The sequence below is a fragment of the Dasypus novemcinctus genome, chromosome 14 (assembly GCF_030445035.2).
Source record: "Dasypus novemcinctus isolate mDasNov1 chromosome 14, mDasNov1.1.hap2, whole genome shotgun sequence".
In the NCBI taxonomy this organism is placed as follows: Eukaryota; Metazoa; Chordata; class Mammalia; order Cingulata; family Dasypodidae; genus Dasypus; species Dasypus novemcinctus.
Genome location: NC_080686.1, coordinates 39,998,450 through 40,005,414, shown reverse-complemented (window position 1 = coordinate 40,005,414; position 6,965 = coordinate 39,998,450). Strand labels below are relative to the sequence as shown.

The 6,965-nt window shown below is 33.5% G+C and overlaps 1 pseudogene; it reads right to left on the bottom strand.

Annotated features, from left to right (window-relative positions):
• Positions 1 to 5,056: 5,056 nt before the first annotated feature.
• LOC101426415 (heterogeneous nuclear ribonucleoprotein K pseudogene) lies at positions 5,057 to 6,383 on the bottom strand (annotated as a pseudogene).
• Between the last annotated feature and the right edge of the window lie 582 nt (positions 6,384 to 6,965).

Here is a 6,965-nt window from a genome sequence, read left to right as displayed (position 1 = left end):
TTTATAAGGTAAAAAGGAGAAATTCAAGAAATATTTAGAAGGTAAAGTTATTAAGAATTTTTGATTGATAGACCATAGGGACAAAACCATGGGGGAGGTAAGAATGGTTTTCCAGGTTCCAGGCATGGGCAACTCACCATAACATGCAAGCAGAGGCTCAAAGGATCATGTGGACTCTAGTCTAACTCCATTTTATCACATAGTCAGCATATGGAGTTCTGAGGTTTTAAGGAAAATATCTTTCAATTGTCCTCGTAACAATAATGTTATGACATGATCCTGTTATAGGAAGAATTCCTATTGATTAGTATTTTTAGAGTTGACTCTCAATAAGTGGTTATTAAAGGAATACATTGTTTTTCAAGCCTTAATAACTTTGTTTATTCATTATGGTTTTAAACGCAGAATATTATAATTCTAGTGGAAAATTTCCCAATAATGCTACTGTTAGCTTTAGCCTAATTAACTTAGCTGAAATCATTTTAATTTTTGAAGGCAGATCAGATCATTTCTTATCATTTCTTCATCAGTGACTATGTATTGAGATTTATTGAAATAAACAAACTTACAGATAGAAAGATGCTGAAGTTGACTTTTTAAAGTAGGGAGTTGTGGCAGTGAATTACTGTTTTTCATAATATTCCTCAGGGAACGATTTGAATCTGCAAGCTACCTGCATTTATAAATTTTATAAAAATTAAATTACAAAAATAGAAAAAGTACGCTATCATTATCCTTCATTCTTCCTTTAACCCTTCAAATGAGAATAGAATTTTATAATAATTCCATCTTCCTTCTTTTAAAAGCATAAAAAACATGTATGGTAAGAAAAATAGCCCCACTTGATGTCTTTTAAAAAACAACAATATTACACTTTAAATAAAGCCTTCTAAGTTCCAACAGTAGCACAGAAAAATTGAGAGAAAAACAGGTTACTATTTTGGAAGCCCAAGGTACTCAATTCACTTGGGAACTCTGCAAAACATTAAATGGCAGGTATGGTGATGTTTGACCTCTTTAGAGAAAGAGGCATTTACACAAAATTATCTACTAGTTTTATCAGTCTATGGGCCTTATATAACAATCTACCCAGGGTGCCAGTAATGGGAAGAGAACCAGAGTCAAAGGAATTAAAAAATAATAATAATAATAAGAGTATAGCACTCCTTTGACTCCGAAGTTTTGGTTAGAGATTTTGCTAATGAGTTTATATGGATGGTGGCCTCTTTGTTGAAAAGAGCAACAAATTAAGCAAAAGAAGAAATGTTGACTTTATGATACATCTGAAAATGGGATATAGAATCTCATACATACACTTGAACAGCAGAGAATTAAGTCTTCCTATGAAACAAGGTTCATGAAAAGAGGGTTGCAAGACAGCCATCTTTGAGGTCAAATTTACTTGGAGGAAAAAAATTCAAGAGTCATGAACAAAAAGGAGCAGAAAATGCCTCACAAGCAGAACTGGAACTTGCAAAGCTCTCTTTTCAAAGTAAAACCTGAAATGCCCAGCTAATATGATGATCTTTTCATAATAACTACCACCTTAAATTGATGGGAGGAGTCAATTGCTTGGGCACTGTCTCTTGTCTTTCTTGCCCCCATCTCCATACCTCTTCCAAAAGAGAAGACTTCTAAATTTTTATTGCATATGCTATGCATTTTCTCTTAATTTTACTACAAGTTATTATTTCCACTTACCATCAGAGTATTTTAATAAATAGTGTCACTTTAAGAAAATTCAATGAAATCTTAAAAAGCTTAAAAGCCGATATCAATTATTCAAGATTAGGCTTAGGCATCTATTCTCTTTACTCATTATAATGAAGTTATAATGAAGTTAACTCCAACAAGTTCCCAATATCTTTGTACAAGGCCTTTAAATTAAAGGGACAATCCAGCTTGCTATGTGCCCCCCACCCCATTTTATTAAAGAAAACATTGCAGTCACCTCAAATATACACCAAAGATTCAGGTTTTCTAACACCCAGGCCAGTGATACACCATTATACCAAAGCTGATTAATCTACTAGATTATGGAGAAGTGCCAGTAAATCTTATCTGTTGGCTAAGTGGAACAACAGAGAGAGCATGAAACAAAAGACAATAAAACAACAATTTTTCCTTTCCTTAGGAAATCTAAAGTTGCTAACATTTGTGTGGATTACCTCTAAATGGTCTTTCCCACCTCAAGTGCCTTTATCTCCAGAGAAATCTAAGAAATTGAACTAATCTGTAAACCTGCAATATTTGAGTTTGAGGGTTTACGGTGACAGAGAGAAGAACATACTGAGTGAATGGTATAATAGCAAAAATAGCAAAATGCATATAAATCTCCAGCTAGACTGTGGGCTTCTATGTTTTGGATACTTTTTGATCACCCTAAAAGGTCCATCAGTGATACATTAAGTATCCAAAATTCCTTTAGATCAGTAAAGATAACAACCAATGAGAAACTTTCCCAAACTATCACTCTTGGCTAAAAAACCTTAACAAATTATTAGGTTTACAGATTATTTTATGAATTTCAATATTCAGATTCTCACATTCCCTTTGTAAGATGATCTAAACACCATGGATATAAACATAATGTAATAAAACTTTAAATACTGCATGAACTGTATAAGAAAAAATTAAAAGGATTAACTACAGTAAAGGGTCATTGACTGAAATTGTCTCAAATCTATAGCTTGTCAAAATTCCCTAGATTTAGATAATATAGTTTTAGATTTAGATAATATAGATTTAGATTTATAGTTCTTGGTACATATAACATTCAAATATACTTGAAGTGTAAGAAATTGTCATTAAAATGAATAATTTGCAAAAAATAAGGTTTTGGGAAAGAGAAAATATTTTTGTGTTTGTTTTGTTTTTCTCTACGGTGTGTTTGATTATCAGAGTGTGGTGAGTGGTTTGTGGTTGGTTTCTTTGTTATCTTTCATTTGTATATTTCCTCCTTGGAACATTATAGTTTGTCTAATCAAATGTTATCTGCTTTCATCCATAGTAGTTTATAAATTCTAATCATTTATAAATTAAAAATTTAAATTAATTTTTACATTTTAATTTTGTAATTGTAAAAAATGAGAAGACAATGGGTGAAATATAAGTTTATTTAGCCCTAAATGATATTCATTCATTTTAAAGATTTTTAAGTGATTTCCTTTAACATTAAACTATGACGTATTCACCAGAGATGCAAATTACTAGTTGAGATAAGGGTATAAATTCAAGTTAGTAGTTACAAATTTATTTGAAATAGATTTTTAGTCAGCATTTTAAATAGTTAATTCATAAGTATCCAACATTTTTTCTTATTTTTGTCATTGGAGGGTTAAATATTAAGAATCCTATTTTTATATTAAGACTTTTATATAATGTAATAGATACAGATGATCACTATGAATATTTAGAAATTACTAGCATGCAAAAATTAATTAAAATAACTTGCAATTTCAAAGAAGCTAACATTTTTGTAAGTCAGTCTGTTTCTCTCTATCTACCTTTCATTTCTTGTTGTTTTTCTTGAAATACCAGACTAAAAATATAATTTACATACTATTTTTTCCATGGGAGTTTTATTTACATGAACTTTTAACTATCAACACCAATGCCAAGAAACTATACAAAACATCAACAGGAAATTTTTTCATCCTTGTTTTGAATTGTTCACAAACATTTCCTACATTATCCAACACACAACAAAGAAAATGGTACAAATTTTTCTTTCAATTTCCATACAATGGAAAAATTTTTATGTATTTTACAAAGTTTAATACACTAGCAGATTGACGGTTGAAGTCTAGGTGAGAAATAATCTAATAAAAATAATCAGAGTTTATTCCGTCACTTCCATAAACAAGTATTATTAGACTAATAAATCTTGCTGCCCATCTGGCTTCTTGGTATATGCTTATACTATTACTCAATTTGTAGTACTGTTCCCCACCTTTGTTCTTCACAATTAGTTATATAGAAAACCATTGCAAAGTAGGGAGTAACCATTTACAAAAACAAACAGAACCCCCAGTTTATTATAAGCACAAGTATACATAATGGAATATATCTTCTCAAAAAATGAACTTTCAAACTATCAAGTCACGAGAACTGAATTTGCCAAAATATTTTGCCTCTGGCCAAGAAGAGATGCTCCTATATCCAACAGAGAAGCTGAAAATCAAAAGTTGTGTTTAGTTTAGGGCTGGGGTGGAAGAATTTAGCCATCTCAAAAATGACTGCATTAAGCAGAAATGACTATCAAAAGTAGGTTCATTAAATTTATTTTTAAAATCGTAAAACGATTGTTACAAAAGAGAATTGTATTCTGCACACTGCTCTGAAAGGATGCCAGGGACATGTGAACTTCTCTGTTCCATGCCGCCTCCCTCCCCCCAAATGTTGCAATGACCACAAAGCAAGGCAAAGTGTTCACTCTAACTAACTGGGGGGGAATCTTTTATTACCACCACCAATAAAAAATAAATAAAAGTTCACTTACTCTTTCGCAGTTTCATAATTTCAATGTTGGTTTCTGCACACTCTTAGCAGCCTCCCACCCCGGTTGTAAGGAGCTAAAACATTACATCTGGTGAGCAGCAAGGACTGCACTACACCTCAAAATGTGAACACAAATGAGGCAGTTGAATGCTGGCTTTTTTTAAACAGAAGAAGATTAAAAAAAAAAAAAATCTAAATGTTGCAGGACTCTTTCAGTACTTCACTAATCTTAGAAAAACTTTCCAGGATACTGCTTCACAGTATTAAAAAAAAGAAAAAAAAAATCTTGCATTAGAATTCTCCAACATGTCCATACTGCGTCACACTGTTCCGCAGTAAATACTGTGCATTCCACTATAGCAGAGGTTCCTAACATTTTTGGTTCCACGGACACCTTCGCCAGTCAGGTGAAAACCATGGATCCCTCGCTAAGTCCACACTATACTGTGTATTATTTAATAAATGTATCACACCTGCACAAACGCATTCCCACAAGAACAGTGCTTTTTTTGGAATTTCAGTTCAAGCTCATGGACCTCTTGTTAAGACCCCTGCACTATTGAGATCCTTCAAAAAACTCATCAATTTTGATTGAAGCTTCCGAAGCATGACAGATTTGTTTAATCCACTGACCACCTTTCCAATAATATATCCAACCCATTCTTTGGGAGTAGCTACTTGTGTAGTAATAATAGGCCCACCAGGATCACCATGCAAGCCACAATGCCCTGCATAGGAATAATCATATCCAGAACTACCCTGGTTCATAAGCCATCTGCCGTTCTGATGGGCTCCATATATCTATTGCAAAGTCCCATATATCATCAACACTGAAACAAACCATGCCATCCTAACAGTCTCCAGGTCTTCCTCTTTGGTCATAGCCTTTAGATCTTCTCTTCTAGGTGGTGGTGGTGGTGGAAGAGGAAAATTCTGAGCTCTGTTGCCACCCCAGTCACCTCATCCAGGAGGAGGTCCTCCACCAGAACTCATGTCATCATAATCTCTTCAAGGTGGAGGTACTGGATGCCTGCCCAGACCAGGAGGCATTCTGTCAAAACCACCTCTTACCCACATGGGAAATCCCAAGGGACATCCAGGGTCCTCACCAAACATCATTGAAAACCACCATAATGATAGGTCTCATCAGGAAAATTGAGATCATAGGCCTGTGCACGCCCTTTGATGGGAGACAGATATAAAATCAAGGATAATCTCTACTCACTTTACAACTCTATCAGGCTTTCCTCCACTAAGAATGCCCCTGCTGGTAAAACAAGGACAGCATTCTTGGAAAAACTTTGCTATTGCCTGACTATTGTTCTCTTGAAGTTCTTTGATTTTAGCACCTTTGTCCCCAATAATTCCTACTGCAAGACTCAACTTGCAATCAAGTCTCAACTTGCAATAAAAGAAGCTTCTTTTATAATGTTGGTAATTTAAGCATTCTATAGCACCAGATTGGAGTGGGAGCTGCCTGGTTGCAGTGAGTGTTGGTAACAGCAGGTTTTCTTCTAAGATAAGGGCAATTTTCTGAGGAATTTCTCCAATTGTTTCAATATCAGCACTGATAATATGTGCTTGGGGCCAATGCTGTCTGGGACTGTAACTTTGGCATTGTAGTCTGTAGGCAGAGCCTTCATATTCTTTCCTCTTTTCCAATCACTGCCCCAACCATTCTAGCTCTGAAGCAGAATGTGCAGCTTATCCATTTTTCTAGACCTTTTAAATCCTTAGTCCTCTTCCATATCTTCTGCAGGGCACTTACCAAATCTACCATTGGTTTCCGTGGTGGGAATATAAATATTTTTGTAAGTGGTTCTTAGTAAATACGCTGTTTTACGTACTTTATTACTACAATGGCATGGGAATATTGTGAACATTTTTCGTGGCATTAAATAATTCTACAGCATTGTGCTTAGTTGATGGATAGTATTCCTCTGTTTAGATACATAGAAATTTAACCAACCCTTTATTGTTGCAAATTTCAGTGACTTTAAAAGTCCAATGTAGTGAACATTGTAATTAATATTCCCTTAGAGAAAAATAATTCTCTCTTAAAAATACCATTGGCTATCTTAGATATTTTTCTCTTTCAGATGAATTTTTTCATGTTTTGTCAAATTTCAAATGAAAATATTATTGGGAGTTGGAATGAAATTAATTTAATGTTAATTGAATAGTTGAACTGAATTGTGACCTTTATAATAGTAAATTTATCCACCCAAAGATATGGTGTATTTCTCTATTTATTCCAGTGTTCTTATATATCATACATTAAAGATTAAAGAGTTTTCTTTTACTTATATACAATGGATATTTCTTCCCAAATGCTCTTCCAGACATTTCCTATAACTGTTGTTATTGCAATGGACTAATTTTCTACAAAATGTTTCAAAATTGGTAATTAGTACTATATTTTATATATTTTGATTATAAAACAGCCCATTACTAAACATTCTTAT